This window comes from Rhinopithecus roxellana, chromosome 22 (assembly GCF_007565055.1).
Source record: "Rhinopithecus roxellana isolate Shanxi Qingling chromosome 22, ASM756505v1, whole genome shotgun sequence".
Classification (NCBI taxonomy): Eukaryota; Metazoa; Chordata; class Mammalia; order Primates; family Cercopithecidae; genus Rhinopithecus; species Rhinopithecus roxellana.
Genome location: NC_044570.1, coordinates 3216756 through 3228231, shown reverse-complemented (window position 1 = coordinate 3228231; position 11476 = coordinate 3216756).

Sequence of the window (11476 nt, the reverse complement as noted above, 5' to 3'; positions counted from 1 at the left end):
TATTAAGTACAAGAATACATTTGCAGGCCAGACATGGTGGTTTATGTCTGTAATCCCTGCACTTTGGGAAGCCAAGGCAGGTGGATCATCTGAGGTCAGGAGACGAGATCAGCGTGGCAAATATGATGAAATCCCATCTCTACCAGAAATACAAAAGTCAGCCAGGAATGGTGGTGTACACCTGCAATCCCAGCTACACAGGAGGCTAAGGCAGTACAGTTTCTTGATCCCAGGTGGCAGAGGTTGCAGTGAGCTGAGATCACAATACTTCAGTGCAGACTGGGTGACAGAGGGAGACTCTGTCAGAAAAAAAAAAAAAAAGAGAGAGAGAGAGAGATAATACATTTGTATACTTCTTGAATTTCGTAATGTACTACTTGAGCAGCGATACACTCACTGGACATTTAAGATTTTATATACATTTTATGGCAATAGAGGCATTTCTGTTGTTTAGTAAAAATGTATTCTACTTTGAATAGAACATAACTGGAAAGTGGTTTTATTACCAAGCTTTGTTTGAAATAGCAAATATATTTAAGAATTATTTCCATAGCATCAGATATAACCAGGTGGCATTAAGAACTGAAGTTGACCATGGGGACACTACTTATAAAGCCTCTTGGAAAAAACAGCCTGGTAATTGGTTACAGAGTTCGTAACCTACAAGATGAGAAAGGTCACTTCTAGGCAAACTCTGGAACCTACGATATTTGAAGACTTTGAGAGGAGTGGAATTCAACCAAATCTACAGATTCTGACAGTGAAGTCTGGTGGCAAGTTCCTGGCTTGGCTTCTAGTCCTGAGGCTTCAAAAAACATAATCTGAGACTAGTCTCAGTTACTCCAGTGGCTGAGATGGGAGGACCGCTTGAGCCCAAGAGGTTGAGGCTGCAATGAGTCAGACACTCTTTCTAATTTAAAAAGGAATAATGAATACATGAAGAAATAAATAAATAAAGCCCTTTGTGGTCAACGACCACTCTTACTGCATTTAGATAAATAATGACAAAACTGGTAAGACCAGACTTATTTTGTGAATAAGAGACAAGTGAAGTAACTGTAAGAGTCAACAGAATTGTGTTTCAATGGAAAACTATGGAACATCCACATGAGATATCTTACAAATTTTATTAGTCTACATTTCAATTCTTGTTTTATTCAATATATTGCTACAGCTCTCCAAACTCAAACTTCAACATTGTGTCCCCCTTTCATGATTTAGCAACACTGAAAACTAAAACTGCCCAATTGTCCGCTAACCTTATAATCTAAAGCTGGATGATTCAGTACCAACATTTTAAAAAATCATCTTCGTGCCGTTAATACCTGATGACAACACTAAAAACAGCAAAATAGGGAATTCGTTCAATCATCACTGCTATCCTCACTCCACCATCTAATATATATTTTAAGCTCAACACAGAGAAATGTCAATTGGATGCCCTCTGGAAGGGGAACAGGGCCTTTGATTTACAAGTGATCAGGTCAGAAAGACAGCACCCTCAAAAATGTTGTTAGTGCCCTCCTAAAGAAACCCAAGGGTTCCCAATCCCCTTCTATGATGTGTAGTCTCAGCAAGACGGCTGTTTAAAATCTGGGAAGTGGACCTTCACCCAAACAATGTACTTGCTGATGACTTCATCCAGGGCTTCTCAGGCTCTGGTTTTACAGGAAATGTTTGCTATAAATCACCAAGTCCAGGTATTTTCTCGTGGCAATCCTAGTGACCAAAGATGATAAAATATATTCTATTATTCATTAAAAAGCATAATTTTCCTATGAATATTAAGGAATAGGGCTTTAGCTCTTGTTATATAAAGGCTTTTCACCATTTACTCTAACTTGCTGAAACACAGTCCCTATTCCAAGGTTGATAAATTGTATCTTACATTGTATCTTACGGATTATACCTCTGTTTCCCATGCCTTTAAATTATTATGAGAGAATGCCTCATGGAGATAATTTGGGTTAAACATGCCCAGGATCAGAGTATCATAGACACTTCATCTTTTCGTTTGTTTGTTTGTTTTAACAGGGTCTCACTTTATCACCCAGGTGAAAATGCAACGGAGAAAACAGACTCACTGCAGCCTAGCCCTCATGGCCACAAGTGATCCTCCCTCCTCAGTTTGAAAGAATGGGACTGCACTGATGCAATACCCCATCCAGTAATTGTTTGTCTATTCTATAGGGACAAGATTTCTCCATGTTGCCAAGGTTTGTCTCAGACTCCTGAGCCAAAGAGATATGCCTGCCTCAGCCTCTGAAAATGCTGGGATTAAAGACCTGAACCATTACACCTTGACAGACACTATTTCTTATGATGCCGCTGTGAAGATAGACAAGACTAGGGTGTTTTATCTTTTCATTTCATCCTCACAGTCCTACATTATAGGTGAAGGAAAACATAACTTCATAACATAAATAACTTACTTGAAAATCAAAGTTGGTAACTTCTCCTTTAAAATTATTTGCAGCTTTTCCCTTTAAACACTGATGATCTTGTTAACATATTCTCATGAAAATGCTTCCTCCTTGCAGATTACTCCATTAATTGTAAGAATTATGGACTACAAAAAATGGAACTTCATATATTCCATTTCTGTAAGTCTTATGTTCAAGGAAAGTTAATTGGTTTACTTATTTGGTTCCTATTCTTTATATTTTTATCATCAGATAATTTATTAAATCTTTAAGCCATCCCCCATAAGAAATTTTATGCTGTTGTTTTATACACTAAACTTTCCAAAAAGCATAATGTTTAAAGCATTCCTATTCATATCTTCAATGATATCTGATAGGCTCAGCGTGATGGCTCATGCTTGTAATCTGAGCACTTTGAGAGGCAGAAGAGGGTGGATCAGGATTTTTAGAGAAGCCTGGCCAACACAGTGAAATATTGTCTGCACTAAAAATACAAAATTTTAGCAAGCTGTGGTGGCACACACCTTTAATGCCAGTTACTCAGGATGCTGAGAAAGGAGACTAGCTTGAACCCAGAGGGTAGAGGTTGCAGTGAGTCAAGATCCAGTCACTGCACCATGGCTTAGGTGCTAAAGCTAGACTATCTTAAAAAAAAAAACTGATAAATTCTCAACCCTCCTAGATTATTCCTATTTGTAAAAATATATTGCGAAAACATTGCTTAGAGCATCCATTGCCAAATATTTGAAGACAATATTAATGTACCTCCCAAAACTAAACACTCATTTTTCACTGTGTAAACTAGGACCATTTTATTTCATTAAGCTATGTTCTTAAGAAACTTAGGTGGTTCACTTTTTATTTTGGTGCAAAATGTGTTTTCATTACCATTGTCCTGCTTCAGTCACAGAATGCTTCAAGAAGAATGTTGTGGATGTCTCAAACTCCAGTATCAACCATATCTAATTGTTTCCTTTGACCTTTACTATTCCTCTAAAGGTTACACGTTTTAGGGTGAGGCAGACAGTTTTGTAGTCTTTCTGAAGACTTCTGAAACCTGACTTCTTGATTCGACCAGCTTGGTCCCTAGAAGTGAAGGTCGCCACCTTGCAAGGGAGCCACCTTGCAAGATGACAAGTGAACCACATTTCCCAGCTGAGACTGGTATTTTTTTTTTAATACAGCCTAATTAGGAAACTTGTGCAGCTTCCAAGGGAGACTTCACATATGCCTACTTTTGTATCTACTTATGTGCAAAGCAACAAAGGCAATTTTCTACAAGCAACACAATTTACTCTCCTATTGAATTTGCTTTTGAGCACATGTAGCAACAAAATCAGGCATTTTGCATTCCGTGTATAAATGTATTCTGATAATTGTACTACAGACACTACACCTAAACAGATAGTTTTCAAATAGCATTAAAGATTATGAAATTACTTTGAAAAAATTCCTTTTCATCTGAATACCTCAAAAAATTCATGGAGGAAGTTAGTATCTACTTCTCCACACAAAACTAACTTATTTCTTGTGGTGGTACTCAGGTAATAATGCAGAAACAACATTTTTATTGTCAATATGCAAGCAAGGTTTAATATGCAAGAACTATTATTTTAAATATCTGCTTCAGTCTCCTTTTTCCAACTGGATTTCCCCAACACATTTTCTAGAAGCCCCGTTATTTGAGCTACTATATGTTTCACGAGGATCATGGCGCACCCTATCCACTGAAGGTGGACACGTTCGTTCCTTTCTGCCACCATGCTCACGACCACTGGAATAGAAATCACCACAGCTCCTTGAGTTACTCTCCCGACTTCTGTCATATATATCTTGTGTATTGTTATAATAACAATTTGTTATTCGTTTTGTGTTTTCATTCCCTGATGTACCACTATCCCCTAGTTCACACAGAGACTTCATTAGACTCTGATGGGTAGCTTCTTTTATTGTCTTAGATTGAGAATAGTAATGGCTAATATCCCATGTTGTACTTTGGTAGAGGCTGAGAGGAAATTCTCCACCATAAATGGCACTGTGCTATTGGTTAGAGGCATATTGAAACTTTTTAATAACAATGTGATGGTGACTGCTTCCATCAAAAGTCATTCGAGGACCTGGTGCAGGTGCTGCACCATGACAGGTCCCTGCAGTGTTGATAAAATAATAGAACTTACGTTGAACTACATTTAAACATTTTTACTGGTATCACTAAACCATAAATCAGTTAAAGCACTATTCAGAAATGTCTGCTTTCCTCTGCCTCTGTTGACAGGATATGAATTGGGACTGCAATAGTCAAAATGTTTTATTTAAAAGAAGTATAAGAGTAGTATTTTGATGCTTAAGAAAGTTTATTCTAAAATAAAGGTTGAGTCACATTTTCTGTAACTCAATTGAAGTTCTCATTTTCATATAGATTCCTATGCTTTATACTGTTAACTTTTCCAAATATTTAAACATGTTATTTTTTTCCTTTGTAATTTTCCTTAAAATTTTATTAAAACAATGATCTGGTCTATTAAATGTAATTCTATAATTTACAAATCCATATCTGGACTCTTACTGTAACTCTGATATGCATCTCTGTAAGAACTTCCATGGGGATGTCCTGAATGATCACTATATTTAAAAAAAATAAAAACTTTGTTAGTGTCGAAATGAACAATTTAAGATATATATTGGACAACATCAGAATATGTTACAGTACCTGTATCCTCTAGAGGAATGTTCACCAAAGTGAGAAACATCGTAATCATGCCATGCATACTCTTAATACGGTGGAGTATAATCCCCAGTGTCTCAGGAACTTCGACAATTTCTGCTTGCATTAGTTAAAGCAACAAATTTTAAATGATCAACTTCCAGTATCCAAAACATAACCTGTTTACAACTAAAAAATAAATAAATAAGTAAAGGGCCAGACATCTAAACAGACATTTCTCCAAATACAACATATGCAAATATCCAAAAAGCACATGGAACTGATGCTCATAATTAGGGATTCGGAAAATGCATTTGTAAACCAAAATGTGATATCATCCTTCACACATAGTAGAATGCCTATGAATTGTAAAAAGCTAGAAATACAGAGTCTTTGAGAAGACGTAGGTAAACTGGAACTGTGAAACAGTGCTTGTTGGAATGGAAAATGATGCAGCTACTATGGAGACGTGGTGGGTCCTCAAGAAAACAAACATAATTATCATACGATCAAGCAACTCCACACATATATACTCAGAATTGAGTAAGTGTACTCCAACTAATATTTGTGCCTAGAGATACTGCGGTGGAAACAACCCAAACAAAATAATGGGTTAACAGCTTGTGTAAGGAGTGAAGTGCTATGATGTAAATAAACCTTCAGAGTATCCGGCAGAAGGAAAAGAGACAGACAGAATGTACAGTTTGAGCCAATTATGAGGAAATACCAAAAACAGGTAAGTTCATAAACAGAACACAGATTGGTGTTTCCTAATGGCTGTGGGAAGGGGGAAAATGAAAAGGATAGCTTAACTGGTAGTGGAATTGTAGTTTGGAGTGATCAAAAATGTTTTTTACCAAATAGAGGTCATTGTTGCACAACACAGAATGTATTAAATGCCACTTAGTTGTTAACCCCCAAATGTTTAACTTTGTTATGTGAATTTCATCACCACAACAAAAATCAACTATTTTTTCAATTTTCCTTTACCTATCCTTAGCTGCGTAAGTATCATCTCTTGGTGACATACTGTCGTTTCTGCAGGGAGAGAATGGCTCTCTACGTAAAGGACCTGCGTAGCTCTCTCTTCCACGTGACATGCGACCTTTAATTTAACATGATTACATATTATGTAAAGTACAGAGAATTTGAAAAACTATCATTTCTTCTCTAAAATAACTTCAGAAATTATTTCTCCCACGACGCTCTTTCTCTTCCCCTGACTTACCAGACATTCATGACACCTTCATTATAGCTTACAGCTTTGTATAATCTCTTGGCTCCTGCAAGCCCAGTTCTTCTTAAACACAGCTGAAGCTAAACATTAATTCTCAGGTAAAAGTGCATTCTTAACTGTTAGTAACTACTGAGTTATTATTTTCCTTTTCATGTGAATTATTGATGACTATCAATGACACAGGGAAAACATGTAAAACTATCAAAATTTACACTGATTTTAAAGTTTACATGTATCATCCTATCTCACCTAAATAAACTAAATTTATCCATCTTGTTCAGTCCATCTCACACACACAAGCACTGTAACCTGTGAACTACCGAATGTGAAATTTATACATAAAAGTTCTCCTTTACCTCTAAGTATTTGGTTCTATTTTAAATGAGGACAAATTGAAATATGCTACTCAAGCTTTTCTAATGACAGCTAAGATTTATTTTATATGGAATAAAAAATACTGGTAAAGAAGTCATTACATTATTGTGCCTCATTCAAAATAGAATAGTTTTTTCCTTTAATATACTCTTCAAGTGCTATTTCTTACAGGTCAGTCTTTTCACCTGTGATGTGTTCACTGGCTAATCTTTTAGTGGAAATCTGCTAGCTCATGTATTGTGAAGTCAATTTCTATCTAACTTCACCAATCCTCTAATATGAAACGGAAAATTGAAAATGGAAGGTTTCCATTTCCTCCATATCATGATGCAGGCCTTGGTAAGAATTTTAACTTGTTGTGCTTCAACTTCTTTGCTGAAAACTGTGACTTTTTGTCTTGCTTTCTTCTGTCCAGTATGAATTCTTACGCTTCTCCTTCTCAAGATTATTAGTTCTATTCAATCTTACTGCTCACCTCATGTGGCTTAGTTCTAAATTCTCTCCTCAAATAATTTCAACTCCGGCACTAAAGAACTTGTGTTAAGGTTTAAACATCCCTGCACAATCTTAATGATAAATATACAGCTCCCTTTATTTCACAACACTGCATTTCTGTGATATCCACTTAACTGAAAAATATTGGACTCCTTCCTGTCTACATTTCAAGTCTTACTTTTCTTATAAATAGTATTTAAGTCCAGTGACTGCTTTTCTCCTAAATCTTCTTGTAGTATCATCACATAACCAGTAAGAATGCCTTGCCCATAAGCATTACCAAGGTCACAGAAACTGGGTGGCCAGGCACAGTGGCTCACATTGCTATCCAGTGTGGAAGGCTGAGGCAGGCGGACTGCTTGAGCCCGGGGCGTTAATGTCAACTATGACATTAGTTACATGTAGTGAGGTCCTGTTTCTACAAAAATGTGGAAAGAAGAACTGGATAGGTGTTGTGGTGCATGCCACTTGTCATGGCAACTCAGGAGGCTGAAAGAGTAGAACTGCATGAGCTCAGAAATTTGAGGCTGTAGTGAGCCTTCATCTCACCAATGCAGTCTGACCTGGTGAGAGCAAGATTCCAACCTGACAAAGAACCCGAGTATGCAATTTTTGTCATGGAACACCAGGGGTCAAATACAAAAGGACCCAGGATATGGAACGATTCATTAGATTAAGAAGCTTCCCATCAAAGAATACTGTCAGGACCTTTAAGAAAAATTAAGAGGAATTCTGTAGCTAACAAAGCATTAAATGGAATGTTTCCCTCACTGTAATTACTTCTTCTATGTGCAATTAGAAGGTCAAGTATTTCTTCACAAAATTTGAAATTCACCTAGTGAGATGAAAACTACAATAAAAGCTATCAATCAATAAATATGTCCATGTATGTGTCAATTCTAATATGTTTCTCAATCTTAAAGTTAAGCATTCAGGTAAAATAGCTCACTTTCAGTCATTTCAGCATTTACTTTGGCCTTGCATCCCAGTATTGCTTGTTTGTTTGCTTTGTTGTTGTTGTTTTCAGAGACAGAGTCTCGCTCTGTCACCCAAGCTGGAGTGCAGTGGCGCAATCTCAGCTCACTGCAAGTTCTGCCTCCTGGGTTCGTGCCATTTGAAAACTATCTGTTTAGATATAATGCCTGTAACTCAGTATTTTAGGATTGATTTTGAGGTGAAGCCAGCTGGACTTCTGGGTCAGGTGGGGACTCAGAGAACTTTTCCATCTTGCGAGAGGATTGTACTGGCTGGGTGTGGAAACTCACACCTGTAATCCCAGGACTTCGGGAAGCCGATGTGGGTGGATCACGAGGTCAGGAGATCGAAACCAGTGAAACCCCATCTCTACTACTGGTTCATGCCAGTCACAATTCATATCCTGTCAACAGAGGCAGAGGAAAGCAGACATTGCTGAATAGTGCCTTAACTGACTCATGGTTTAGTGATACCAGTAAAAATGTTTAAACGTAGTTCAACATAAGTTCTGTTATTTTATCAACACTGCAGGGACCTCTCATGGTGCAGCACCTACACTAGGTCCTCGAATGACTTTCGGTGGAAGCAGTCACCATTATTATAACAATACACAAGATATATATGACAGAAGTCAGGAGAGTTACTCAAGGAACTGTGGTGATTTCTATTCCAGTGGTCGCGAGCATGGTGGCAGAATAGCCAATAGCTCAAATAACAGGGCTTCTAGAAAATGTGTTGGGGAAATGCAATCGGAAAAAGAGACTGAAGCAGATATTTAAAATAATAGTTCTTGCATTTACACTTGCATTTATATGGCAAAAAGAAGAAGATGGCTTAAGCATGTTGGTTCAAATGGCATTCTGCTATCTTCAAATGTTTAGTAATACTACAAAGACCTAGTAATACTGCTAATTGAAAAACAGAGTAGGATATTATTCACTAGGGACCCTTACCTTTCCATTCATTTCTGTGGCAGCATTCTTAGCATCTGCAGGGTTCTCTAAAGTAATAAATGTGAAGCCTCTGCACTTGTTTATTCGACCTTTCTTCCAAGCAACTAAAATATATGAAAACACTTTACATTTCTATAACAGACTCACCATAGTATTAAATACCTAAGAGTTACATGAAATAAAAAAATTGCATTTCACTCAGTTACTGTGATTCCTAGTACTAGGTCACCCACATAATCTGCCTATTTTATTTCATTTTGTTCGCTAGCTGCACAAATAATTTACTTTTGCTCATTTTCCTTTCACAATAGTAGGTGACCCTTACCACTGAAATGTCACCTGCAGGCCATGGAAATTTTTCGAATATCAAATGGAAACTTCAAAACAGCAGTTTAAAAACAAAAACAAAAAAAAAATCACTTTGAATTTATGTACTCAAGCAAATATATTGAGTATATGTTTCCTTGGGTAAAAAGTATACACAAAATATATGAAAACATATGTTGGTGTCAAGAGTTACCTTCCGACAAGGGACCATGTTTCCCAAATATTACCTTAAGCTTCTTTTCATTGGTTTCTCTACTTAGACCACAAATGAACAGCTCGCCAGGCTGATTCCCTTCTAACATTTTGCTGTAAATTGTAAAAAATTATCTTCATTTAGATAACAACAAGGAAGCCAAAAAGATAAAATTTTATTACATACTGTGTTGAAAACTCAAGTGAAATACGCTTACAGAGGCTGGCACCTTTTCAGTATTTCTTACTTGAAATATGAAAAACGTGTAACATACAGAGCAAAAGCGGCACTGTCTTCATGGACAAATGCTGCATTTCACTGCATACCTCACAAAAACTTGTTTGTAAAACTTAGATAACAAAAGCTATTGTGATTTTTTAAAGTTGCAATACTCAGGAAGCCCCCATTTAAATACTTTTAATTTGAAAACTATACATTTAGGAGGTACAATGTGATTTTCTTTGTTCGTTTTCATTTTTTTTTTTTTTTCCTAGAGACTTCAATTTCCCTTAGCCAAAGTGCACTGCTCACTGAAGTGTCCTCTACCCAGTCTCAAGTGATCATGCCACATCTCAGCTTCCCAAGTAGCTGGGAGTACAGACGCTTGCTACCTTAGCTGGGCGTGTGTGTGTCTGTGTGTGTGTGTGTGTGTGTGTGTGTTTTAATAGACACAGGTTTCCCCATGTTGCCAAAGCTGGTTTTAAGCTCCTGGGCTCAAGTGATCTGTGGGCACGAGGCTATGAAATTGATGGGATTTCAAGGGTGAAACACTATGCCATGTCTGATGTTTTGATAAATGATTGAATTCGCCTAATTAAAGTACTTGCTTTCTTGGGGGAGAATATTTTAAATATTTTACAAACTTTTAGTGATTTGAAATATACAAGAGATAAGGGATTTCCAAACACTGGCCTCCAACGGGTACCTGGCTCTGGCCTGTTAGCAACCCGGATGCAGAACAGATTGTGAACCACTTACACTGCCTCAGCCCTGCCTCCCGTGGGATGAGCAGAGGTATTGGATTCTCACAGAAAACCTACTGTGAACTGCACACGCAAAATATGTAGGTGGCATCTTCTTATGAAAATGTAATGTATGAGGATGAGCTAAGGTGAAACAGCTTCATCCAGAAACCATCCTACCTATCCTTCCCCTGACACGCCCTGTCCTCCTCACAGATCTGCTGCCCAGTCCCTGCCCCCGTCACATTGCTCTGACCCGAAGCCCTGCCACACCCCCTGCCCATTGGGGTCCTGACGCCCACCATCTTCCCCAGTGTGTCCAACTTACAGCCTTCCCCCAGACCCACCCCTTGTCTGGGGAGAAATCATCTTCCATTAAACAAGTCGTTGGTGCCAAAATGGCAACAGATAAAAGGAACTCATTATTTTACACAGGCTGGTCTCCAACTCCTGATCTCAAGCCATCCTCACACCATCACCTCCCAGAATGCCAGGATTACAAGAGTAAATCAGCATGCCAGATTTTAAAAATAACTTAAGCACGAGATTATTTTGTTTCTGTTTTAGACTATTGCCATTTATCTCGATTACACTCACTTATTCCGTTTAAATTATTTACGATACCAGAGATACAGGAAACATGTTTCAAATATTGTCATAAAAGGAGGGAGATAATTCAAGGCTTTACAGAGACAAATTTAAAGTTTGATTATTTATGGCCCCAGAGTTCTGCCTACACTAAAGTAATGCAATTTACATCCAAATTTGAGAATTCCTGCCAAGCAAATCGGAAATTTGACATGTGCTGACTAAAAGGACAAGTTTTTAATCA